General features: G+C 46.1%; 1 protein-coding gene across 6 annotated transcripts in view; it reads left to right on the forward strand.

The window, feature by feature from the left end:
* Positions 1 to 27,439, forward strand: part of Pced1b (PC-esterase domain containing 1B) — a 139,891-nt gene that overhangs the window by 93,691 nt on the left and 18,761 nt on the right. For all 6 annotated transcript variants that reach the window (XM_041642686.1, XM_041642681.1, XM_041642682.1 and 3 more), the window contains exon 3: positions 22,487 to 22,622. The gene's annotated coding sequence lies outside the window, so the exon portion shown is untranslated. The remainder of the gene's footprint in view (positions 1 to 22,486; positions 22,623 to 27,439) is intronic.

A 27,439-nucleotide genomic window follows, 5' to 3' on the forward strand; every position in this document is an offset into this window, starting at 1 on the left:
ATTATATCCAGACGATAAAAACAAGTTCTCTCTCAGGTTCTCATGTTTATTCAGGTTGGAAAATCAGTATCAATTTGCACAGTATTTTCATATTTATTCATGGATTAAATTTGTTCAAGTCTTTTTCCAAAAGAGTCAAACCTCATCATTAATTTTATTATATTATTACATAGATTATTTTTAAAATTCACATCACAGAAATTTCTAAAAAATTTTTGTCGTATTTATGGCGTTCACTGATATTTCAACACATGCAAAGCTTGCACTGATTAAATTAGGAGAATTAGTGCTGGTGGTGGGGGCTACTGGTAAAGAACTTGCCTGGGATACCCTAGGCTCCGAGGGTCTAGCCACAAGCACTACAAAAAATAATAAACAAGAAAGGGTCAGCATACTTTTGCATTAATTTCTTCATCGCTGTTTTCTCTTAGTGCCTTTGGTCTCCTCTCTTCTAATTTTTCCTAAAATGTGTAGTGGCTAGTTGTGACCAGTTCATCCACTGCCTGGGGAACTAGAATGTGTTTTTGCTGATGTAAAGAATCCCATTCTGGAATTCAGAAACTCACCCCACTGCCTGGGGAACTAGAATGTGTTTTTGCTGATGTAAAGAATCCCATTCTGGAATTCAGAAACTCACCTATTTGTTCCTTTCAGTATTATTACATGTCCTCACTGATATCTCTTTCAATATTACTGATTTAGTTCCTTCATTAAAAGGAGAGACTTGGGGCTGTAGCTGTGGCCCAGTGGTTCAGAGCACTTCCAGATAACCCAAATTCAGTCTCTTTTTTTAAGTACATTTTTAATTGATATTTATTGAGCTCTACATTTTTCTCTGCTCCCCTCTCTGCCTCTTCCCTCCCTCCTTTCAGCCCTCCCCTCAAGGTCCCCATGCTCCCAACTTACTCAGGAAATCTTGTCTTTTTCTACTTCCCATGTAGATTAGATCTATGTAAGTCTCTCTTAGTGTCCTCATTGTTGTCTAAGTTCTCTGGGATTGTGGTTTGCAGGGTGGTTTTCTTTGCTTTATGTTTAAAAACCACCTATGAGTGAGTACATGTGATAATTGTCTTTCTGTATCTGGGTTACCTCACTGAAAATAATGTTTTCTAGCTCCATCCATTTTCCTGAAAAATTCAAGCTGTCGTTATTTTTTCTGTTGTGTAGTACTCCATTGTGGAAATGTACCACCTTTTCCTTATCCATTCTTCAGTCGAGGGGCATTTAGGTTGTTTCCAGGTTCTGGTTATGACAAACAAAGCTGCTATGAACATAGTTGAGCACATGTCCTTGTGGCATGATTGAGCATCCTTTGGATATATACCCAAAAGTGCCAAATTCAGTTTCTAACACCCACATGGCCTCCTGCACTCTCATACAGTACCCACCTGGGCACACACTCGTACACACACACACACACACACACACACACACACACAAAATAATAATAATGGAAATAACCTTTTAAAAGTGGCTGCACTTCAGACTAGCTAATTTTTTATAAGGAAAAATACACGAGGAAGTGGAGTGTGGTGCTGTGATGGACAGGGAATGTGTGTATTCATCTTCCTTTCCGGTTTCCAGCAAACCGCTCTAAATCCTTCGCAGAGTGTCTCATTGAGCACGAGGTGCTACAGCTCCTTTGAGTCCATTGTTTGACCTTTGGTTGTGAATCCTAACACGGGTTTCCTAATCCATTGGCGTTTCCAGGCTGATGGGAATCCTGACACAGGTTTTCCTAATCCATTGGTGTTTCCAGGGTGATGGGAATCCTGACACGGGTTTCCTAATCCATTGGTGTTTCCAGGGTGATGGGAGTGCCTCTGTTCTCATGAGGCAACCGTTGGTGGGCTACTCAACGGGGATGGCCACTAGAAAGACCACAAAGGTAGAAGCTTAGAGCTCCTAACCCTACCCTGTGCTCTGAGTGAGAGAAGTGACAGGAACTGACTTAATAATTGATCATATTTACACGATGGAGCCTCCATAAATCTCTGGGTTTAGAAAAGATCTTGATGTCTGTCCCACTTTGCTTTCTGTTGAGGTGACAAGCACCACAACACAAAAGAGGCACAGGGAGGAAACAGACAGTTTGTTTGGCTTACACATCCCTGGCCGCAGTCCATCACTAAAGGAAGGCAGGAAGTGCAGGCCAGTCTGATGGAGACATTTTCCTAATCGAGGCCTAGTCCTCCCTGATGATCCTAGCTGTGTCAAGCTGACAGAAAACTGGCCATCCCAGTTGCTATACACATGAAGGCCTTGGAGGGAGGGCAGCTTGTCCAGAAAGGAGGTGGATGGTCCATGCCCCATCCCATACCTCACTATGTGCTTCTCTTCTATCTGCCTTTCAGGCTGGTCTTCCAAAGGACCAGGGTTCAATTCCCAGCACCAGCATCAAGTAGCTCACAGGAGATCTGACACTTTCTTCAGGTCTCTGTAGACACTCGCACTGACACACACATATCCCCACACAAATCTGTGTAATTAAAAATTAAAAAAAAAATCTTTGTTATAAATTGGCACCTGAGGTCTGGTGAGATAACTCTGGTAAAGACACTCTCTGACAACTGAATTCAATCCTCAGGACTCACATGGTGACAGACAGCTGACCCCTAAAAGTTGCCCTCTGACCTCTACACATGCATTGTGACACACGCACACACACCAGCCCCACACACACCTGCACACACATACTTACAAACATAAAATAAATGTAAAAAGGGGGGGAGGAAGACATGTTTCATTTGCAACTGAAAGCAGACTCTCCTCCTGTGCCCTGTGAGCCACTCTGGGAAATTACTGAAACCAAGAAGGGGGTTGTGGGAATCTCAGAGTTGGAGCCAACCTGGACAGACACCGTGGTTGATCTGATACTCCTCTTCTTGTGATTGATATACCACAAGTGTCCTTGACACCTGTTCCTGTGTGGCCAGCCACCTGGCAGTGGGAAGGCCACACATCTGTTCACAGAAGCTCGAGAGCAAGGAGCACAGCTGGAAAGCCAGATTGTTTTGTTCCTTAAGCAAGGGTCAAACCCTGTCCCGTGGTGACAGCAAGAAGACAAAGTTGTGGCTGGGTACAGAAAGAAGGGGAGGTGGCTGTCCCATTGGTGTAACCTGAACAGCCAGAGATAAGCTCAGATGTCAGAGGGGATTCTGGGATGTCACATGATTATGAGGTAGCCAACCAACACAGTCATCTAGGGGCATGGGAGGAAGAGGGATGGTAGCTGGTGTGTTGGCGCACTAGCTAGTGTGCTAGATAGGTGTGCTAGGCTGGTGTGTTGGTGCACTAGGCCACTGTGCTAGATAGGTGTGCTAGGCTGGTGTGTTGGTGCACTAGGCCACTGTGCTAGATAGGTGTACTAGGCTGGTGTGTTGGTGCACTAGGCCACTGTGCTAGATAGGTGTACTAGGCTGGTGTGTTGGTGCACTAGGCCACTGTGCTAGGTGTGCTAGGCTGGTGTGTTGGTGCACTAGGCCACTGTGCTAGATAGGTGTACTAGGCTGGTGTGTTGGTGCACTAGGCCACTGTGCTAGGTGTGCTAGGCTGGTGTGTTGGTGCACTAGGCCACTGTGCTAGATAGGTGTACTAGGCTGGTGTGTTGGTGCACTAGGCCACTGTGCTAGATAGGTGTACTAGGCTGGTGTGTTGGTGCACTAGGCCACTGTGCTAGGTGTGCTAGGCTGGTGTGTTGGTGCACTAGGCCACTGTGTCAGGTGTGCTAGGCTGGTGTGCTGGTGCACTAGGCCACTGTGTCAGGTGCTGCATTCTCACTTGACCTCATTTCAATTTGCTGTGGGTTACCTGGATATAACCCCTTTTGTAAATCGAGAATCATCCAGGCTTTATGTGGGGACCAGGCTGGGAAGGGGATCGGCTTCATCACTGGAGAAAATGAGGATGCATGTCTGACTGAGCTCCCTTCTGTTAACTCACCACCTCCTATTACCCTCACCCCAAACCTTGTATGCATGTGAATCCACATGCAGCCTTCTGCTTCCTACAGAGAGAATGGGCAAGGATTATTGGCACTGTGCCCCACTGATGTCTTAACCCAGTCCAAAGTGGGGTTGGAGGGAGAAAGAAAGGCTGAGGGAATATTAAAAAACCAAAACCAAAACAAACAAACAAAACCCACGGAACTGGCCAGGGAACAGTGCTGGTAAGTACTGACAGGTTTAGTGGTGTGACCTTAAGATCCTAGGACAGAGTAAAGGCCAGCTGTATTGGAAAGGGCTCCAAAAATGACCAGGGAATTGAGAAAGAATCCATAGTGCCTGCACTGGCCTCAGTATAAATGTTTAAGGGGCAGCAGCAAGTCCCTAAATTCCTACTTACGATGACGGATGCTGCCACAGGAAATCTCACCAGATAACATCAGGCTTACATTATAGTCAGACTAGAAAGGCCACAGTTACTTGGTTTAGAGATCTCTTGCTACTGTTGCGAAAACTGACAAGAGTGAAACCACCTCCAACATACGATGAACTGAATATCGTCCTGAGTGCAGTATGACAGAAGAATGCATCCACGTGATGTGCAAGAACCCGCAGGTGACTATGATATCAATTTTGAAAAGTAAAAATTATTTCTAATATTGTACTTGACAATGTGACAGAAATAGAAACGCTGCTGTAATGGCCTCACGAAGTAGCATTCTTTTTTTATTTTTGCTTTTTCGAGACAGGGTTTCTCTGTGGCTTTGGAGCCTGTCCTGGAACTAGCTCTGTAGACCAGGCTGGTCTCGAACTCACAGAGATCCGCCTGTCTCTGCCTCCCGAGTGCTGGGATTAAAGGCGTGCGCCACCATCGAAGTAGCATTCTATTGTCTACTGTGACTACAGTTTATCCTCTCTCCCCCTTACAGTGGACACATACGTGCTATAGACATGTAAGACTGTGATACATACATTTGCTATACAGTTGATAGAAGCATGTCTGTCTAGACCTTCCAGTGCTCCCAGGAAGCTGGGTCCTGATTATTGAGGTATTTCCCACTGTGTTTTCTTGACTGAATGCAATGGTAGAGACACCCCATGGTGTGGAAAGAATGCTGGATCTTTCTGCCCAGCCAGAGCTTGCGTTTCCTTAGCCTAATCTACCCCTTCTCCTGAAGAAAGAAACAAGTGACGGTCCCTCGCGTCTGTCAGTTCTAAGCAAAGACAGCACGTCATCAGTGCGACCCTTCTGTCCCAGAAAACATCCTGTAATTTCCCCCTTCCAAATCAGAACTGAACACAATAAGATGGGTTCAGAAGCAGACGCCAAGAATAGTCCACTCCCACTAATAACGGAAAGGTTGAAGACTTCGCCAACCTTTTCAGAGAACAGATTGGCGTAATTCTGAAGTCACAAATAGTTCTGCTCCTCCAGGAAGAAATTTTTAGAGGACTGAGCCCAGTTAAAAATCCATAAAGAGAGCCAGTGAAACATGAAGGTAGTGGAGAAGACCAGTTGGAGTGACAGAAAATTTAGTGGTCCTTTGTGTTTCTTGGTTTCTCTGTTGCTGTGAAGAGACCAAGGAGGAAGGATTCATGCAGTTCACAGTTTCAGAGGCTTCAGTCTGTCAGAGTGGGGAGAGCAGCTCACATTGCAGGAGGAGAGGGAGAGGGGAAAGGAGAGGGCAGGGGATGAAGGCAGAACACCCAAGATCAAGTTCACAGCACAAAGGAGATTTATTTGTCCCAGAAGGACAAAGGGCAAGGATAAGGGACAAAGACAGGAGACAGAGGACAAGGAAAAAGGAAGAAGGGAGAGAGAAGGGTTATTCTCCCCGATGGGGACAAAGCACTACCTCTGGATAGAGAGAAGACAGGCATGGCCCATAGACAAATGGTGGTTTAAAAAGATTAAAGGGGGAAGCCCCATGTTAGGATGAGGTATTTAATTATAATTGGGCATGTAAATTAGCTGATGCAAAGGGGGCTTTGGATTGTTAGACTTCAGTACTTTGAGAGCTGGACCTTGGTAGTCAGCCTCAGGAGGAGGAGGGATTGGCCTAATAAGGGAATAGACCTTGGTGGCTAGCTTCAGGAATAATAATCTAATGGTTTTTAGCAAGGCAGGGGGAATGGGAGAGAAGGAGGGTAAAAAGCAAAACGTGTAGTCTCCACGCCTGCCGTGCTCAGAAATGCTAGAGCCCCCAGACAGGACTGCGACAGCCAGCTCTCTCCTCCTCTTGTGTTTCTATTCCCTCTGGTGTCACAGCCCCGCGTGACCACCTGCTCAGGCAGCTCCCTCTGGAAAGTGCCTTCCAGGGAAACTCAGAGTGTGCTAGAATTCCCTGTGTGCTTTTCAGTCTGGCCAAATTGAAAGGTCAGCATCACCAGTACACTCTCTTGGCAGGGACATGCTGAAGGGGCCTGATTTCTTTGGTGGAATTAGTTGGAAAGAAGGCTGTAAAGCTGAACCTAAGTATGCAAGGCAGTAAGCGTGCCAGGCAGTAAGTAAGTGGAGAGAAAAACACCAGCTACAGTGGAGGCATCTATAAAATGAATACGTGAACATATAAGATTCTGCTACTCCCCACCCCAAAGGTGGGAAGTTCAAATGCGTACCAGGACCCAGATGGGTCTCTCCCTTTCCGGTAATGATCGAAAGGATAAGTTTGACGCTTAGGCCATCTGGAAAAGAGTTGCCGCAAAGGAAACTCGCAGCACAAGCTGCTAGATAACATAGTCGATAACCTGGAAGAGCTGATACCAATTAGGGTGGAAAGTCGTGCCGAATGGGGACACATAACTACAGTTCAAATTCTCCGAAGATTTAAGTGTGCTTGCCGGTTGTGGCGACAAATACCTGAGGGGAACAACTGAGGAGGGAGGTTTGCCTTGGCTCAGGATTTCAGACATTTCTTTCCGTGGTTGCCTGGTGTGAGAACTAATCATGGTTTATAGCTGGGGAGAGAAGACCTTCACTGAGGACTTGTCTCCATCTGATTGGCCTGAAGGCGTATCTGTGGGGCAGTTTGGTATTTTTGTTCTTGTTTACTTTTAGTTTTTATTACTAATTAATAAACGGGGCCCAGCTCACTGAGTGAAGGGCCCAGCTCACTGTGGTCATGCCCTCCCTGGCAGAGGAGCCTAGGCTTCATAAGAAAAGTACCTGAACATGAGCTGTAGAACGAGCCAGTGAGTGGGCTTCCTCTATGGTCCGGCAACTGCTGCTGCTTAAGTTCCTCGTTCTGACTCAGTGCTCAGACAGTGTAAGCCAATGAAACACTCTCCTTCCTGAGTTGCTATTGGCTACGGTATTCTCATAGCAACAACAAGCAAATTAGAACCGTGGTTCCATGGCCTTGAGCCTCAAGTGACACAGGATGAGACAGTGGACAGGCGACTGAGCAGAGCAACTGCCTTATTGAAGCTGGAAGCAGAATTGGGGGAACCCAGGACGAGATACATCCTTCAGAGGTGTTAGTGGTGGTCAGTGTCTGGACCACGCACATGCTCCCAGACTCTTGGCATCTTTTTTCAAGGAGTTTGAAAAGATACACACCCAAGAAGCAAGACAGGTCTACTAAGATCAAAGAGAAAGCACAAATTTGGGGTGCACAGCCCAGAGAAGCAGAGAGCCACCTGAGTGAGCGAGCACTCAAGGGCCACGGAGTTCAGTAGATAAGGGGTGTAGTGAGGGTGGTTTCCCATTTAGATGTCCATGTGTGAGTTATATGACCTTTTCCCTCTGCCTTGTAATCTGTTTATTTATCGATCTTGGATGAACTTAACGCCCTCTGCCTTGTAATCTGTTTATTTATCGATCTTGGATGAACTTAACGCCATCATGATCCACTTACCTCTCAATAATGCCACCAGCTGGGGACCAAACATGGATTTGAGAGAGAGGACGTGTCATGTTCAGACTTTAACATCTGATAAGATTCATGTCATGGGCCCAGCAATGGCTCAGCATGTAAAGCTATTCACCAATTTTGATAGTCTGAGTTTAATCCCTGGGACCCATATGGTAGGAAAAAGACAACTGAATCCTTCCAAAAAAGCTCACATCCTAGTGCTTTTTACTTCTGAAATTAAAGCGTTTTTATTCATTGCATTGGGGGTCTTGTTGTTTTTGTTTTGTTTTGCTTTGCTTTTTTAAGACAGGATCTTGTGTAGCCCAGGCTAGCTTCAAACTTGCTGTGTAGATGACCTTGAACATTTCACTTCCTACCTCTGCCTCCCAAGTGCTGGGACCTGTTCAGAGAAGAGCCTATAGCCTTGCTTAATCAAATCCTTACTGCAAACATTATTCGCACGCACACACACAAAGTTCTTTTTAAAAGCGGTCTTGAACACACATTTATTTTCTCCATTTTCAATGGCTTGTATGTCCTTAAAGACCACATAACGCTACACAGTGGTTTGCTGCTGCCAAGAGCTTCACATCCGACACACATGGCCTTATCTTCAAAGCCATCCCTTTGTTATTCTCTCTCATCTTCTCAAGTTTGTATTTCAGCAAACAATTATTGAAAAATGGATTAGGAGCCAAACTCTTGAATCCTGTTTTGTTTCTCTCCAGCTGGGCATTTTACTTCATCTGGCCCTGCAGTGTATCCTTGACAGGCACAGGCGAGATGTTCCTGGGCTATTCAGCCATCCCTTGGGGACAGCTCCCTGCAGCTTTCCCAGCTGAGCCTGCCTGGCGCTCCCCTGGACCACAGGCACTGTCCTCAGCAAGCCCCACACTCACGTCAGTTCATTGTGTTCAGTGTGGGCAAGGAGTCCAGTGTCATTTGAAGAAATGCCTATTTATTAAACTCTACAAAGAAAAAAAACCTCAATATTTTATCCATACACATCCTTACAGTTTAGAAAATGGTCCTGAATGTATTAGCTCATGTAATTCTGAGTTGGAACTTCTATCTGAAAAACAAAAATTAGGGTTGTAACTCAGTGATACAGTGCTTGACTAACACACATATGGCCTTGAGTTCAGTCCCTGGTGCTGGGGGGGGGGGGGGGGGGATAGGAAGAATAGGAAAAGGGAATTAATTTAAGATAGTAAAATTCAATTATCCTTGAGGCTGCCAAACCTGTATTTTTACATGAGTAATAATTGGTTTGTAAAACAAAACAAGTTATAGGCCTGGAGAGATGGTTCAGTGGTTGAAGGTGCTCATTGTTCCTCCAGAGGGCAGTTTGGGGCCTGGAGAGGGGCGGGGCTTGGGAGGGATGGAGCCTTGGAGGGAGGGGCCTGGAGAGGGGCTTCTAATCCTGTCTCCCAGGATCTAGTGCTCTCTTCTGGTTCCTGAGGGCACCTGAACCTATGTGGTACATGCCTGCTTTCTCATGAACATACGTGCACACACACACACAATTATTTTTCAAGGGAACAAGTAAAAGATCCCATCTGTGGGCCTCAGGCTCCAGAGTAGTTCCACACCCACCCCGTTCTGGCCATTTCGACCATTTCCTCTTTGTCTGGTCTCCAGCCTTTTAGCTTCCACACTTTACCTCTTGTCCCCTTTGAGGCAGTTCCTCTTTTCAGCTCCCTGCCCACTAAGGATGAACTGAACGTTCTAGACTCTGTGTACTAGATACCCAGGCCCACTGTGCCTATGTTGATTTCTGGAAGATTCCCCCTTGATCTCAGGCAGCCACCCAAACCTCAGTCTGAGAGACCTATGTTCTAGTCACGCAGAACATTACCCTTCCCCAGCGTGGAGAGTGATGTAAACTCACACCCGCTGCTCTGCCTGTGTCAGGAATGGCATCTCCATGGTACAGAGGCAGCAGGAGGACTGTGCCCCCTCATGCAGCCAAAGCCAAACAGCATCACCAGACGCCACCCAGTGACCCCAAAGCCCAGGACCGTCTGCTTTCATCCGTCTACCTGTCAGCCCCTGCTGGCTCTTCAGTGCCATAATCTTGTTAAAGTCCTCAGACCCAGCTTCTCCCCAAATCTCGATTGCTTTTTAGTTCTGGATTCATTCGCATTCAGCATCTCTACTGTGGGATCGTAGAGGACTTTCTCTCTCAAGCTTTATCTTGGTCTTCCCCAGGCGTGTCACACACCCACAACTGAGCTCACTCACACTCCTACAGTAGGCAAGCTAGACGAAGCCACCATTCCTTTACAGTTATCCCCAGGGCTGCCTCTCTCACCTTCTAGGACTTTCTAAGATCCACCATTTAAGCAGAGATTCTCAGCTAGGGCAAACGTTACTTGGAACCTCATCAAGTTCCACCCCTTGACTCCCACCCCAGGATCTGGACTGAAGCAGAATTCCTGGGATGCGGGCCTGAGCATAGATGTTTTGATTTTAGGGTGTTTGTTTTAGGTTTGGGGTTACTGATGAGAACATCACCTACCTTTCTCTTTGCAATTCACACATTGCCATTTCCTGAAGCTGACTTCCAAGGTGCTGTATGGGATGCCCAGCACAAAGCTTAACAGAAAAACGTCTCCCCTCAGCCTCCTTAGGTCATCCCTGGAGAACTCCATGTCACCTTTGTGAGGTCCCCATCACTCCAGCTCACTGTGAATGAATGAATGGCTGCCGTCTCTCTCCCCATAGATCCAGTTCCCTTTATCTTTACAGTGTCTAGCCTGCAGTAGACAGGAACGGAATGGTTTATTGATAACAGAAAAGTTAGAATTTTGATTTGTTTTTTAAGATTTTTCAGATTTTTAAGTGTGTGTATGTGTACATGTGTATGTGAGTATAGAACCTGAGAGCCAGAGGTGTTGGATGCCCTGGAGCTGGAGTTACAGGCAGCTGTGAGCTGTGTCATGTGGGTGCTGGGAACAGAACTTGGCTTCTCTGGAAGAGCAGTACAGTGTTCTGAAGTGCTGAGCCATCTCTTATGTCTCAGAACTTAGATTTTTTTTTTTTTTGCTTTCACTTTTCTTTGATATGAAACCTAATGAAATACACTGTTAAAAGCGGTGTATTTTTGAGGCTGCCAATCCTTCTGTGTTTGTAAAACGAAATTATTGCAGGGTGAAATGGAAAGAAATATTCGCTTAGCTGGAGAGAGGAAGCTGCACTGCCTACCCAGTGGGCACCACTGATGTGGATTTCTGTGCAGACGGCTTGGCTCTGTGGATCTGGGTATCTTAGATCCGAGCAGGTCAGTTATTCCAAGGTCCCGAAGAGGCCCTATCTGAAAAAGACGTGGGCGGAAGGGAGAAACAGAGACCAAGCAAAGTTCTGTTGTCAAGGTCTCACTTTATTAGTGAAATGGTTGTGGCTTATATAGCCCTTGAATGAGGAATTTGGCTTGGGATGGGGGCAGGGGCATGGCAAGGGCAGGAAGGGACCTTGCCACGGCGGCAGCAAGGGGCAGCAAGTGTCACAAGTCAACATACCTAGTGTTCTCTACGCAAGCGGAATCGTTCCTTTTGTGATTCCAACCACAAACAATTCTCTAGATAGTTGGAATGTGGGGCGGGTTCCGCTAACAAATAGTTCTCAAGATAGTTGGGTGTGGGGCTTCCCGCAAACATCCTTAGGACAATAGTCCCTGCTATAATCTTTGGGAAAATGGCTCCTGCCCTGCTATAATCTTTGGGAAAATGGCTCCTGACACATCCTCACACAAAACTCTTGGGTGTCTCCTTCGCACAAAAAGTGGAAGTCCCAGCGGGAAGGCGAGGCTGGATAAACATGAAGTTCAGTTTTGATCTTGTAGCACAGGTTTGTCATCCTTAACCTATCTAGACTCTGCTACTACCCAGCCGCAGCGTTGATCCATCATTGAGTCCTGCAGAGCTGCTGACCCCAGGGTTCTCCACAGGGGCAACTATGCCCAGTGTTAGTGTTGTGCTCAACACTCTTCTTACAGGATTCCCTTTAAACCTTGGCTCCATTCCTTGAGATGGGGACTGCCGTCATCCTCAGCTGAGAGAACGGGCTCAGAGAGATAGCCAGATGTGGTCCAGTTCAGCTAGCTCCAGCCTCCGTTCCTCTTCTCCATGTCTACATCACACCTCTTCATGGCTTCATCTTTGCAAGGAGCTTCCACGCTTTGGGGCTACCCTGGCATCTGAGAGGTACGGCCCCTTCAGTGCTTCTTCCGCAGTCTCTTGGTTTTGCGTGCCTCTCCTGGCCCACAGACTGTCCCAGAGTTGCTTGATTTCATGCTGTTATTTCTGGCACTTACTCTAGGGGTGTGAGATCAGTAGATAATATGTCCGTGTCAAGGTATGACCCTTTAAACTTGTCCTCATTTAGTTCTCACAACAACTCTGGGAAGTAGAACTCTTCTCAGTTTTATAGATAAAAGCTCAGAAAGGTTAAGCAATTGGCTCAGTTCCCAGAGAAAGTAAAGAGGGAGCCATATTTTATACCTAGGCATCCACCTCTCTCCAGCCGTCTTGCAGTGCCTGTAATAGGACACTAGGGAACTCGTGCACTTCCCTGCGTGCGATTCTGCCCTGGGCCTCTCTTCTCCAGTCACCATCACTGTCATTTTCCCCGCACCCCACAGCCACCAGCCCAGAGCTGATTCCTGCCACTCTTCAGGCGTATTACTATTGCAGTCGTTAGAAAACCTACAGATTGGTAGCCACTTTAGGGAGTTGGATTTCTGTCCTTTCATGTAAATTGCAGTTTGAGGAACACACACACTACTACAGCCCCACCGACCACACGAGGCAGCCGGCAGAGACTCTCCAGGTGTCTAGCCTTGTCTGTGGCTCTACCTAGCTGGCCCTGGGTCAGCTGCTTCCATTAGGCCGCCACCATCCTTTCTATAACCTCCACATCTTACTGCTAACGTAGGTGTGTCTCCCTGGCGCCTGCCTGTGCAGGTGTGTGAGGGTCTCCACAAGTCCTACAACTAGTGTAGAGCCACACGTGGCTGGGATGGGGGTCTCTCCACAAGTCCTAGAATTAGTGTAGAGCCACACGTGGCTGGGATGGGGGTCTCTCCACAAGTCCTAGAATTAGTGTAGAGCCACACGTGGCTGGGATGGGGGTCTCTCCACAAGTCCTAAAACTAGTATAGAGCCACACGTGGCTGTGGGATGCCTACTGACACAAGACAAATGTCTTCAAAGCAAATAAAAGCAATTATTTTTGGCAGACTGCACAGACCCAACAATGGGGCTTCTCAGAATATTAAGATTTCCTGATCTTCTGGGAACCCTGGAACAAAGTACTCTGCTGAAGATTCTCAGATGCGCTGCCAAGAAGATGGGCTCCCTGGCAGGGGAGTTCTGTGTACTATTTAAAGAATGGACCTTATACAAGAGAAGCAGTGCAAGGTGGCCAGGGTTTTCACTGAGGACAAGGAGGGTAGCCATGTGGCAGAGTCAGACAGGAAATGAAGCTGTGTTCAAAACAACACTGGCCATTTGCCCTGTTTGGAAATTCCATTTAAAGTTATTGAATTCATTTTGAGTGCTGTGAATTATTTATTAATGCTCTATATTTAACTTGTTAAATGAAGAATGTGTTCCTGTAAGGGAAAGCCTGTTTCAGTCTATTGCAGATAGTCATGAGATGTATTTCTAAAAGTTAGAGCATTGTCCCAAGGGGCCCAGTGAAGAAACCAAAACTTTTCTACTCATGTTATCTTTGCGGTCGTTTGGTCTCATGGTGGCTGTGTATTTGCTTCTCTTCCCTTGCCATCCCTTTTCCCTCTTCTGCTCATCCTTCTAAATTCATACAGAGGCAGTGACTCCCTCTGAGCCTGCTCGTGTGGTAGAGGCAGACCATCTGGGAAGTGTAGTTACCATGGGTGACCAGCTACAGTGACAAACACAAGGTTTATAGTTATCCAACTATCATCTAGATCAGATCCTGAGGCAAGGCAAGGAGGCCTAAGAAAATAGACCTTGATCCATCCACTAGAGCCAACTGGAATGTTTTGTTCATTTTGAGACAGAGTCTCATGTAGCCCAGGCTGGCCTCAAACTAGCCACATAGCTGAAAATGACCTTGAAGGTCTGGTTCTCCTATCTCAACCTCCCAAGTACAGGGATTATGGGCATGCATCACACATCACACACCAGGATATCTGTTCATTGATCACTTTACTGTGCCTACGTGCATAGTAACAACTGCTAAACATGAAAGTTCCCTTATGGTCAGATTTTTTTAAAGCCATTTTTTTTTTCTGGACGTTGGTGATGCAGATTAGGCATCACTAATTCAAAACTCCAGAACTCTTTTGAGTACCAAGATGATGCCACAGCAGACAAGTCACTGCTGCAGAATTTGCTATCTGCACATAATCATTGAAAATATTGAATAAAATTATCTTCAGGTTATGGCTATAGCATGCATATGAAATACATATGAGTTTCTTATTTATACTTGAGTCCCATCTTCCATATCTCATTGTGAGCATGTAAATTTTCCAAAACTTGGAAAATCCAAAGTTCAACACACTCTGTTCTCAAGAAATACTCAATCAGGACTTGGCCTTTAACTGCCTGCTTAAGGGACTGGAGAGATGGCTCAATGATTAAGAACACCTTATTGCTCTTCCAGAGGAGCAGGGTTCAATTCCTAACACCCACATGTTGATTTATAGCCATCAGTAACTCTTACTCCAGGGTATCTGATGCCCTCTTCTGCCCTCCTCAGGTAACAGGCACCATGTGATGTACAGACATACATACATGCAGGCAAAACACTCACTCATAAAATAAAATGATTAAATATAATTTAAATTGTTTCAAGTCTGCTTAGGTTTTTGTTTTATCTTCCAATATTCTGTCTGTCCAATGTTCAGTAAGATCAATTTAACAGAGATAAGTGTCTTGAGATGTAGTCTATAGGATACAAGTAGACCTCTACAAATACTGCTCTATACACAGTTAGTGCTCAACAAATACTAAATATTGCATCGGGGGGATACTGTATAGCTTTACTAGTGGAAACAGTGCAAGCATGCAGTTAGAAGGAAGAAAAGTGGAGGAGCAGAACGTTCTCGGCACGGACAACAGGCCAACTGGTCAATCTCTTTAATATTTTGTAAGCCTTAGATGAAATAGAAAAATAAGGCCGGGCGGTGGTGGCGCACGCCTTTAATCCCAGCACTTGGGAGGCAGAGGCAGGCGGATCTTTGTGAGTTCGAGACCAGCCTGGTCTACAAGAGCTAGTTCCAGGACAGCCTCCAAAACCACAGAGAAACCCTGTCTCAAAAAACCAAAAAAAAAAAAAAAAAGAAAAGAAAAGAAATAGAAAAATAAAAAGTACACAAATTGACAGTCTATAAAATAAATCAATAGGGCATGTGATAACATATCTACCCTCATACATAATAAAAATGTAATAAAACATAAAGTATATCAGAAAGAGAAAAGTTATAAATTACTAATATCAGACAGAGCGGCATTGCTGCCTACATGGCGCACATTAAAAGAATAGCCAAGCAATGTGAGGAAGATGTGGACACAAGGGTGCTTGCCTTGAACGATAGAGCTACTGCACACAAGCAGAAATGGCGATTGGAGTTAGCCATCATCTAGGAAATAAATGCAATTAGTCATCGACAACCATTCAAAACAGAAAGCACCAGGCCCAGATATGCCTAGGGGTCGAATCTACACATATAGGGAGATCTCACCAATTTTCCCATCTTCCCAAAACCAGAAGGCTACAGGACACATCCTAACTTACGCTGAGACCGGCATTGTTCTGTTACCAGAAACATGGCCTCAGTGAAAGAAAAGAACCTGTGGTGTCTTCTGTGCACAGACACCAGAATCTTCCTCAGAATATTAGTAACTTAGTTCCGACAATGTATAAAACAGTTATATAACCATGGTCACATGGGTTTGATTCCAGCCACATGATGCAGGTTCAGTTTGCTCCAAAGTCAAGTAATGACCCAATTATTTATTGATTATATTATGATAAATGTGTCCCTATAATCCCAGCACTTGAAAGGTAGAGACAGAAAAACCAGACTGCTTTTGAGATTGGTCTCAGTTATGGTGTGAGTTCAAGACTACTCTGGGGTACATGAGACACATCCCCAATTTATACAGTGCTGGGCATCAATTCTAGAACTTTATGTATTTGAGGCAAGTTCTCTACTGACCAGCCTACATCTGCCTTTCTTTTCTTAAAGATTTATTAGTTTATTACGTTTATATGTATACGTATGCCTACATATGTACCTGCAGGATAGAAGAGAACACCAGATCTCATTACAGATGGTTGTGAACCACCATGTAGGTGCTGGGAATTGAACTCAGGACCTCTGGAAGAGCAGCCAGGGCTCTTAACCTCTGAACCATCTCTCCAGCCCCTGGCTTACTGATTTCTAAAACAGAAAAAGGACCAGAATTGACAACTCCCTAAAACCAGATGTACAGATGGCAAACACGTACATCACGTACATGAAAAGGGGCCCAGCCTCATAGGTCACAAAGACAGACCTAATGCTCCTATTAAAAATGGTTCAAATCCAGCCGGGCGGTGGTGGCGCACGCCTTTAATCCCAGCACTCGGGAGGCAGAGGCAGGCGGATCTCTGTGAGTTCGAGACCAGCCTGGTCTACAAGAGCTAGTTCCAGGACAGGCTCCAAAACCACAGAGAAACCCTGTCTCGAAAAACAAAAAAAAAAAAAAAAAAAAAAAAAAAACCAGAAAAAAAAACCAAAAAAAAAAAAAAACCAGAAAAAAAAACCAAAAAAAAAAAAAAAAAAACCAGAAAAAAAAACCAAAAAAAAAAAAAAAAAGTTCAAATCCAAATCCTTAACTAAACCAAATGCTGGAGAGACTGTAGAGCAGCAAGATCTCACCTTCCTTGCCGGTGGGCGCAAAGGGTACAACTAGAATACTGGTGTGGAATATTATTTTAAGGTGTGTTACTTTTGTTTATGCTCAGGAACATTTGTTTAATGATGCAAACATGTGTCTGATTAAATAAAATTCACCTGCAGTCAGGAGGCTGCATCAGCAACTAGCTGACAGGAAGTTGTAGGGAGGAGCCAGATGAAGAAGGGTTTTTAAGGAGGAGCTAGGAGAAGCACGAAAACAAAATGCCTTGGGGGACCCGAGGTGAGCTGCCTGCTATTCAGCCTCTCTGGGGAGCAGACTTCTATGTCAACCTTTAAATCTTGAGTTCTTTCGAGGAGCAGAATTTCCTCAGGCTGTTTCTTGCTGTCCAACCAGTGCTGGTTAGGATAGGAGTAGCTTCAAAGGCAGCAACAATGAAAAAAGAGGACCACAGGAGACAGACCGGTTGTTCCCTCGTAGCCAAGCACAGTCTTACCCTAGAGCTAGGCAACTGTGCTTGCTGATACAACCCGGCGATTGATACTTACCCGGGAAGGGCAGGCTGGAGTAAGTGGGAGGAATGACTGCCTGGATTTCTCAGGGAGAAAAGGTGAGAGTCAAGGTAGAACACAGAGGGGATTTCTGGGAATGAAATTCCACTCTACAGTACTGTGGTGGGAGGCATTTAAACAATTACTAAAACCCCCAGAACTGAAATTGCTTTAATAACATTTGTTTTTTTTAATGATTTATTTAACTTTATTTTATGTGCATTGGTGTGAAGGTGTCAGATCTTGTGGAACTGCATTTTCAGACAGTTGTGAGCTACCACGTGGGTGCTGGGAATTGAACCCAGGTCCTCTGGAAGAGCAGTCAGTGCTCTTAACTGCTGAGCCATCTCTCCAGCCCCTTTAATAACATTTGTTTACCATGTATTTTGGGGGTTGGCTAACAGAGTCAGGTCTCCCTTCTACTGTGTGAGGCCCAGGGACCGAACTTGGATTGTCAGGCTTGGCAGCGAGTATGTGAGCTCAAAATGCATGGAACGTTCTAGCACAAGGCATGAATCCTAGTGTAAACTTTGAACTTCAGTTAATAAAATAACAATAGCAGTTCGTTCTACAAGCTTCAGGATGTCAGGGTCACCCTGGTGGCAAAGTGTCACTTGTGCTGAACACAAGTACAGTAATGTCAACCTGGATCTAAAGCTGTGAGCATGTGGGTTATTGGTGCAGTCCTAACGGTGTTATCGTGTTCCTAGTCCTTAACAAAGGATAGAAACCTTGTTTGTTTTATTGAGACAGAGTCACAATACATTATCTAACCTAGCCAGGAACTCTTTCTGTTTGTTTAACTTTTATTTACTTTTGGAGGCTGGAGATGGCTCAGTAGTTAAGAGCACTGGCTGCTCTTCCAGAGGTCCTGAGTTCAATTCCTAGCACCCACATGGTGGCTCACAACCATCTACAGTGAGATCTGATGCCCTCTTCTGGCATGTAGGCATACATGCAGACAGAACGCTTATCTAAAAATATATATAAATAAAATGTTAAAAAAAGAAAAATTTATTTACTTTTATTTTATATGTACGAGTGTTTTGCCTGCATGTATGTCTGTCTATACAATATGTGTTTGCATGGTGGCCACGGAGGCCAGAAGAGGGAGTAATATCCCCTAGAAGTGGAGTTATAGCCAGTTGTGGGTTGTCATGTGGGTACTGGGACTCAAACCCTGGTCCTCTGCAAGAACAGAAAGTGCTTTAACCACTGAGCCATCTCTTTCTGCAGCCCCGCTAGCCTCGAACTCTTGAATTCAAGTGATCCTCTCCCTCAGTCTGAGCATCAGGAAGCAAAGGTCTTTAAGTTCATCTTCAAAGAGTAATATGTGTAAACCCAACCATTGCCGTGAAACTAAACCACAAAGCTCTGCCTAGCCATGAAAATTAAAAGACACAAAATCAGTGACCAGATCCCTCTATTTGTGTTCCAAGTACTCAATTATCTACAGTCACCAAAATTACCGCACATAAAGCCGATTAGCACATCGTATACTTAGGAGGTCCTTGGGTTTAGGGAAGCCTGCTTTCGGCGTGTTACAAAGACAAATGAGAATTTATCAAGGACTCCAAGTATTGGATAGAAGTGTAGATTTTTGCTACGGTTTGGGAGGTGACATCATTCCAGCATCCATCCCTGCACTGATGAGACCCTGAGAGATCATCTCAAACTCACCTATCACTACCTTCTTGCAGAAGCACGTGGGATTCCAGTCAGTCTGGACCACTCTGCATGTTACCTAGGAAACCATTATTTGTTTTTTCTCCAGCTAGAAGAAAAAGGGTGAGTAGAACGGCTTCAGAATCCTCTATTACGGGCTGTTTTGTAGCTCCACGGGGCCTCACTGCTTGCCTGTCTTCTATCCCCTGCTCCAGTTTGATCTGGATCTGCACTGTCCGACCACTGCCCAGACACAAGGCAATATCGGCAGAGCCTCAGAGTGTTGGGTTTTCATCTGTGCTTGCTGCTTTGTGTTTTGTGCATGTTTTGGAGCCAGTGTTTAAAGATCAGGGTATAGCTCATAAAGCCTTTATCCGCTGCCTATTCCTTTGAAAACCTGAAGTACATGGCAGTACTGAAACTGTAGCTCCTCACAGGGTAATCTGCTAGAGCAGAGCGGCTGGACACTTAGCCGGGGCACAGGGTTCCATTAAGACTGCTCATCACCTACTGCACCAAGGCAAGGCCGGGACATTCCCTGCTCTTCCCCACAGGAAGCGCTAATCTCCATTCACCAGCAGGACACTCCCATTCCTGTGGGAAGTGGTCTCTTTTCCCACGTCTGGATGAGAAGTGGAGAAACAAGACAGACAATGAAAAGGTTAAGGAAAAGCCAGGTTCTGTTGTACAGAATGATAATTTTCACCACTCACAGGATGATGAGTTCAAGGACAGCTTGGACAACTTACTGAGACCCTGTCTCAAAAAGTAGAAAAGCAGGTTATGGATACAGCTCAGTGGAAGAATGCTTACCTGGCGTGTGCAAAGCCCTGGGTTCAACCCATAGCACTAAAGCAGATAAACAAACGGATAGATAGGTAGGTAGATAGATAGATAGATAGATAGATGAATATTGTATTAAGTCAAGCATGGTATTAAATCTTAGCATGTAGGAGGCCAAGGGAAGAAAATTGTTATGAGTCCGAGGCTAACCTGACCTACATAGTGAATACCAGGCCAGCCAGGTCTACATAGTGAGACTCTGATTAAAGGGGGGAAAAAAGATCAGTCTTGGAGTGAGTGTGCAACAGGAAGCCAGCTCATTCCCTCTACTTTTCCTCATTTCTGCTCCCTGCAGCTTTGCAACTCCGAGTCCAGCCTCTAGGGACCTGTGTTCTGGAGTGTGTGCTCCACTCCGGCTTCACTCCCAGCTCTAGCTTGCTGCCTCTTTAATCCACCTGTCTCTCATGCGGCTGAAAGTTAAGGTTCTCAGTGACTCTTAATCGCTCCTCCAAACCGACCTTCCTCATTCTCCCCCTCTTCTACACATGGGCCGTCATGTTTGTTTCTAATTCGATAGTAAGTGCTATCTGTACACTGATTCTTCACATAAATGCATCAGAACACTCTGGCTCTTCCTCCCTAACCACCCCATACTCCTTAGAGCTAGTAGAACCGTGAAATAATATAGCCAATTACCTTTAGGAAAAAACAAAAGAGAAGAAAGGCCATGGTCTTCGGCTGGTTATCTTGAAGCCATTCAGTCAGCGCCCAGCACCAGGCCCACAGCTTTGCTCCCTCTCTGCTGGAATTCCTTTACCTGATCGAGAGGAGGCAAAAGTTCTCTTTCACTTTCTCCAGCCTCTTTAACCAGAACCAATCACTTAAAAATAAGAGATTTGGTCTGGGTGAACTGGTGCATGACTATAAAAAAAAAAGCCTGAAAGCAGGAGGATCAGGAGTTCTAGGCCAGCATCAGATACCTGAGCCCTGTCTCTAAAAAGAGCAGAGGCAGAAGGATTGGGAGTTCAAGGTTTGACTAAATAGGGACTTCTTCATGGGACCAGGAGGGTAAGTGACTGTCTGAAGGGGGAGGATATCAGGTGTTAGTTTGTTGTTGTTTGGTGTTAGTTTGTTGTTGTAGAGGCCCACGCCTTTAATTCCAGCACTCAGGGAGGTAGGGGCTGGTGGATCTCTGTGAGTTCAAGGCCAGCCTGGCTCACAGCCAAAGTTACACAGAGAAACCCATCCTATGTATCCCAGGCTAGCCTTGAACCCATGATCTTCTTGTCTTCATTTCCACAGTGCTTGGAAAGAGGTGTGAATCAAGCATGCCCAGTAGAATAAATACTCTAAGCTTTGCGGTTGGGGGCCATCAAGATGTCTCAGTGGGCAAGGGCACTTGCTACCAAACCTGATTTGACCTGAGTTTGATCCTCAGAAATTACATGATGGAAAGAGAACTAACTCCAACAAGTTTTCCTCCAACCTCCACGGGTTCACTGTGGCAAACACACGAGACACACACCACACACAGACACGCAGACACACACACATGCACACTAGACACACACACAGTCACACACCCCACACACCACATACACACACAACAAACACACGACACACACGTACACAAGACACGACACACAGACACGCACGCACATGACACAGTCATACACACAACACGCATACCATATGCACACACAACAAACACACACACGACACACACGCACACAGTCACACATGACACACACAAACAAATAGGTCTTTTAGATTTTGAAGATTTGTTTTGATGCATGAGTGTTTTGTTCGCCTGTATGCCATGTGTGTGCCTGGTACCCATGGAGGTGAGAAGAAGGCGGCAGAAGAGCTGTAGTTAAGGATGGTTGAGAGCTGTCGTGTGGTTCCTGGGAACTGAACCTGGATCCTCTGGAAGAGCAAAAGATGTTCTCAACCACTGAGCCATCTCACCAGCTCCTGCCACACTCCCCCACTTTTTTTTTTTTTTTTTTAAACAAAAGGAGAGAGATTAGGCACAGTGGTGCAAGCCTTTAATCTTCAGAAGGCAGAGGCAGATGGATTTCTGAGTTTGAGGCCAGTCTGGTCTACTTAGAAAGTTCCAACCAGGGCTACAGAGTGAGACCCTGTCTCAAAGATCAAACAAAACAAAAGAAAGAAAAAAATTATAGGCATTTAAAACACCGATCCCATGCACTTGGAAAGAAACGGAGGAAACCGATCTGGTGTTGGCAGAGTGCTGCTCCACTCTGTGTCCCCAAACTACAGAAAGGGACACTAGATGGGTAACCCAGAGTCTGCTCACCCCAGAAGTAGCTTGGCTCATAGTGACCAGGGACTCCACAGACTCGTCCTGAGGACCTAGAGCCAGCTTTGCTGGCATCTGTATCAGAGGTCTCTGCCAGGCTTCGGAACTGCTGTCAACAGAGTCTGACAGCTCTGGCCTCTCATTAGGGCAGGAGTGGGGGAAAGCCTGTCGGATCCCATGGTCAAGGCCCCTAGAAAAGAAAGAGGCCTTGGCCTGAAGGTGATAGTCGGGTTGAGTTAGTTTAGGTCTCTAGACCAGATGTGTAGAACAAATGGGTCCTGATCTGTATTGGCATAGCTAGTCTCTTGGCTTAGCCGAGGTGAACTGGGAAGCTGGCATCTGGGTTCATCCTGTGGCCCAGAGATGAGCCACCTTGTGAACTCCACCAAAGAGGAAGCCCCAACCACTGCCCTGGAGCAGCCCCGGAGGCTGCGCCACCCACTGCCACTCAAGGAAGTGCTGACTCTCTCCACAGGGCAAGGATGACTCGGCAATGAGAGCAAAGCTGAACGGAGCTCCTCTCCCTTTTCTCCTTTGGCCTTCCTTCCTCTTTCCTCCCCTGCGCCCAGCGATGGAGGGACTGGACAATAGGCTCTTCCTTGCGCGGACACGTAAGTATGCACCCCTCCCCCAGCCACACACACACCAGGCACAGCCCCCACCGACAAAGAGGGGCTCGGGCCTGTGATAGCCACCATGAAACTCACACAAAACATGCGGTGCCTCTTGCCATTCAGAGAGATAATCAGCGCCTGCTCTCATTTTCGCTAACAAACATCGTAGCAGGCCAGGGTTGCTGGAGTCTGTGGCCACTCAAACTCCCCACGTGACAGTCTCGCCTTCAGACTTTGCTGGCTCCCAGGGCGCTCTAAGCCCCCAGGGTTTGGGAGGGTTCCCCCAGGAATGTAATCATAAGAAAGCCTCAAATAAATGAGGTAAACGTTTCCCCAAAGATCCTGACTCTCTGAGTCCAGAATTCCCTCACAGATTTCTAAACCCACTGCCCCTAGACGTGGTGACGTACCGGAAACCGGCATAGTCAGTGGTGGCTGGCTCTGTTCCCCTCCAAATCAAAAGTCAAAACCGCCTCTTCGCTGCAGTGTTCCAGTGGTCGTAGAGGGCACCCTGTAGGCATGGGACAGGAGTGGGTTCAGTTTCCTGCTAAGTGCCAGGGTAGGCCAGGTGGGAGGTGGATTCATCTGGTGCGGCTATTTGAGAGGTATTTTCTTCCGTGGACACTGCTTCCGAGTCTGTAGGTGGCACTAAAGGTAACAATGGATGTAAGATGTCTGTGTGCAAAAGAGGTTCTCAGGAAATGGCAGCTGCACCTGTTGATTCTGTAAACCAGAGGTACCGGACCTAGAGTGTTCAGAATTACTAGCGCGGAATTTAATTATTACTATTAAAAGAATGCGGAGGTCCTGTGTTGGGGGCTGAGACCTGCAGTCCCTCTGAGGCGCCTTGAAAGGCAGGAAGGCTGGTGTCCAAAGATAACACGGCAGCGCGCGACAGAGGGAAAGTCAGGCGCAGAGTGATTCCTCTGTGCACTGAGGGGGAGGCCAGCAGAGTGCCAGGCCAAGGGAGCTTGTCACAAGTCTCTGCCTCTGCTGGGTGACTCTGACTGGAGACAGCCAAGGGGCTGCGGACCTCAGAACCAGAAAATAAGATTTTTCCTTCAGAATGTATTTTAAGTCAGATGCTTAGAGCATCGCAAAGTTTACAAGAAACATTTCTTTGTCCTTCGCTGTTTTTTGTCATGTGTTTTATGACCCTGGTGCCAAGCACTGTGCCAGGAGAGAGGCCGCGGAGGGGGTTTATCTGGAAGGGAAGAATGACACGCACCAAGAAACACCAAGCTGTCTCCTTCCTGAATAAACCAGTTCCACGTCCCAGAATGTAGCTGTGAATAGCATTTGAAAATGCTGGAACCTTTTCTATGAAAAGGCAGAGCTACCAGACGCCAGTGAGTTAGAAAATGGCTGTATCAGGGATCCCACTCTGTGGGCTCAGTAAGTTAAGGCTTAGCATTTTGGTTTTGGGAAAAACAAGGTTTTTCACAAAAAAAAAAAAAAAAAAACCAAGTTGCCACTGGTAGAGTTAATTAATAATGCCACTTTACAGCACTAATTTTTAAATATCCAGACCTTTTTTGTTTGTTTGCTTGTTTTTGATTTTTGAGACAGGGTTTCTCTGTGTAGCTTTGGAGCCTGTCCTGGAACTCACTCTGTAGAACAAGCTGGCCTTGAACTCACGGAGCTCCACCTGCCTCTGCCTCCCAAGTGCTGGGATTAAAGGTGTGCACCACCACCACCCAGCAATATCCAGACTTGTGAAATTATCAGTAGAGGGCTTGAATAGGACAAGTCGGAGATGAAAATGGAAAGCCATTTGTTTTTCAGAGAAAAGTTTACAGTGCAAATTGTGGCGTGAAAGTAAAGGGGTGCCCTCCATCAGCTTCTGCTGCCCGCGTCCTCTTGGGTGTGCTTTTAGGCCTAAGGATGAAGCGTTTTTGTTTGAGTTTTTGACATAGGGTCTCATTATGTAGCTCTAGATTACCTGGGACCAGGCTGGCCTTGACTCCCTGTCTGTCTGTATCTCCTGGGTGCTGGGGTCAAAGGCATGCACCCCCATCCCTGACTAGGATAAAGCTTTGACGTTGGCGTTAGTGTGGACTGAGCAACAGACGTCATGGTAACCAGGGAATAGCTAAGTTACTTGGGGACAGAAAGCATGTCACAGGTAGTATGTGATCGCTACTAGCGTAGGGTGTGCTGAGAACACGCGGCTGCATGGTGAGGGTCCGGGGGAATGGGATGTAGAGATTCAGATTTGCAGAATGAAAAGAACTGTGCAACCACAAACATGCACGGACCTCTCAACTGTGCATCTGAAAACGGTCAGATGGGTGAAGGAGTGCGGGTGAGCGCAGCATGGAATCAGAACACACCGTCTCAGTGACTTGGAGTCCCCTGACATTATTTACAGGGGAGAGACACATTTCTAAAATAATATAAGGCCTCCAGTCTCATGCAGTGCTTAGTATCTTTTGCGAAAAGGCTTAGAAAAGAAAACCTGTGCCCGTGGGACCATGCAAGCTTGCTGCTGCGTGGTCCAAGCTCACCGCCGAGCCTGACTGCAATGGGAAAGGCTGCTCTGTCTTCCAAGCCTCGAGACAGCCTGTTATCCTTGTCCACCTGCAGAGTTCGTTCCTACAGGATGCTCTCATGACCGCTCAGAGCTGTGCTCATCACGCAGGGTTCTGTCAGCATTTGCATTTTACCTGTGGCTAATCAGGAGTTTTTGTTTTGTTTTGTTTTTGTTTGTTAGTTTTAAGACAGGGTTTCTGTGTGTAGCCCTAACTGTCCTGGAATTAAGTCTGCAGATGAGGCTGGCCTCCAACTCACAGAGATCCACCTACCTCTGCCTCCTGAGTGCTGAGATTAAAGGCGTGCACCACACCGCCTGGCTCTGTGACTAAGTATTTAAAATATTATTATGTATGATTAAAGTATGGCTGTTCATACATTGTTTGGAAACCCCATTCACAGTGTACTAGAGCCAAAGGACAGGTAGAAGGGGCTTGAGAACCAAGGAAAGAGACTGCTAGGTCCAGATTGCCCCATGGCATTTTATTGGAGACTTAATGGTTTAAGCAGCACCAAGGCAAGAGGATCCTAAGCTCTACAAGACCTAAGCTCTACAAGAGGACGGCATCTCCTTGCTGAGCTGGGCCGTGGTCAACAGGATTGGATTGCCCTTTCTCAAAAACAATCTGGGCATCAGTGGTTGGCACGCCACGCTCGACTGACTGTCCTAATAACTTTGTTTGCTATAGAGCTTGGGATATCTGCCAGGACTGCCCAGTAGGCACACTGAGCCAAGATGACTGTAGGCATGTGGAGCTGTACCACCCTCCACCTCCCAAACACGCAACCCCCACCACACACATACTACTTCCTCGAGTAAACTGAGATCCGTGCCACTCGACCCTCACATGGGAAATGGGTCCACAGGAATCAAGCGTCCAGAGTCACGTGACTCATGAGCCAAGGACTTGAGACCCTTTCTACTTTCCCAGCCTACAGAGCCTGTGCTCTGAACCAGGAAGCCATGCGTGAGCCGAAAGAAGACTGAGCATAAAACAAAGATTCCAAGACAGCTTGTAGACAGTCTCTTGGGTCTCTCATATCATCCACCTCAAACCTCCTAAGATCCTACATAGCAATAACCAAAGAGAAATTGACATATGCTGATTTAACACAAAATTTAGTTGTTACTAAGCTGGACTTGTGAGATGTTTTAATTCAGATCTCAAAATTTGATTTATTTATGTATAGACAAGGTTCTTACCGTGTAATCCTGGCTGGGTTAGAACTTCTGGTCTCAGTCTCCAAGTACCAGGATTATAGGTGTTAAACACCTGGCTTCCAAAGTCTTCTGTTTTCCAAGAAAGATTTATTTGCCGGGTGGTAGTGGCACAAGTCTTTTATCCCAGCACCCAGGAGGCAAAGGCAAGTGGATCTCTGTGAGCTTAACAACCAGGGCTACACCTTGAAACCCCACAATTATTTATTTATTTATTTATTGGTTTTTAAAGACACGGTTCCTCTGTGTCACAGCCCTGGCTGACCTTGAACTCACTGCTATCTGTCTGTCTCTGCCTCCCAAGTGCTGGGATTAAAGGTGTGTGCCACCACCGCCCAAACAAAGAAAATATTTTTTGTGTGTGTGTGTGTTACACAAGAGGCAGCCAGAGACATAGGATTTCCTTGAAACTGAGTGTGAGCTGCCTGCCCAGAGTGCTAGGAACCAGACTCTGACCCTTGGTAAGAACAGCACACAAGGTTAACCACTGAGCCATCCATCATCGTTCCTGTCCTCTCCAAATTCTTTTGTTATTGTTTTTGTTTTCTAAGATAGGCTCTTGCTAGGTAGCCCAGGCTAGTCTCAAACTCATGGTGATCCTCCCTCCTCAGTCCTCCATGTTCTGGAACTGCCCACCTAGTGCACTGCCATGTTAGGTTTAAATGGAAAGGAAGGTGGTGTTCATTTTGCAGTGCCGAGGATTGAACCCGGGGGCCTTGTGCAAGCTAGGCAAACATTCTACAACTGAGCTACAGCCCCAACCCCGCACAGTTCTTCATATACTACTAGAGGAGACAATTCATTATTGTATATTATTAATTATTAATTATTCAGATGTACTTCTTGTTTTGCGAGGCAGTTTAAACATGTAGGTTTGACTGATTCGAAACAGATTATATAGACCAGGCTGGTCTCAAACTTTCAGTAATCCTCCTGCCTCTGCTTCTCAGTGCTGAGGTTACAGACACTTGATTATTCGTATGTACTTAAAAGTACAAATTGAAAAAAAAAAGTTAAAAAGAAAGCCAGGTGGTGGTGTACTTAGCAGGCAGAGACAGGTGGA

This window comes from Microtus oregoni, unplaced genomic scaffold (genome assembly GCF_018167655.1).
Source record: "Microtus oregoni isolate MIOR12 unplaced genomic scaffold, Mior012 000077F_ref0000221, whole genome shotgun sequence".
In the NCBI taxonomy this organism is placed as follows: Eukaryota; Metazoa; Chordata; class Mammalia; order Rodentia; family Cricetidae; genus Microtus; species Microtus oregoni.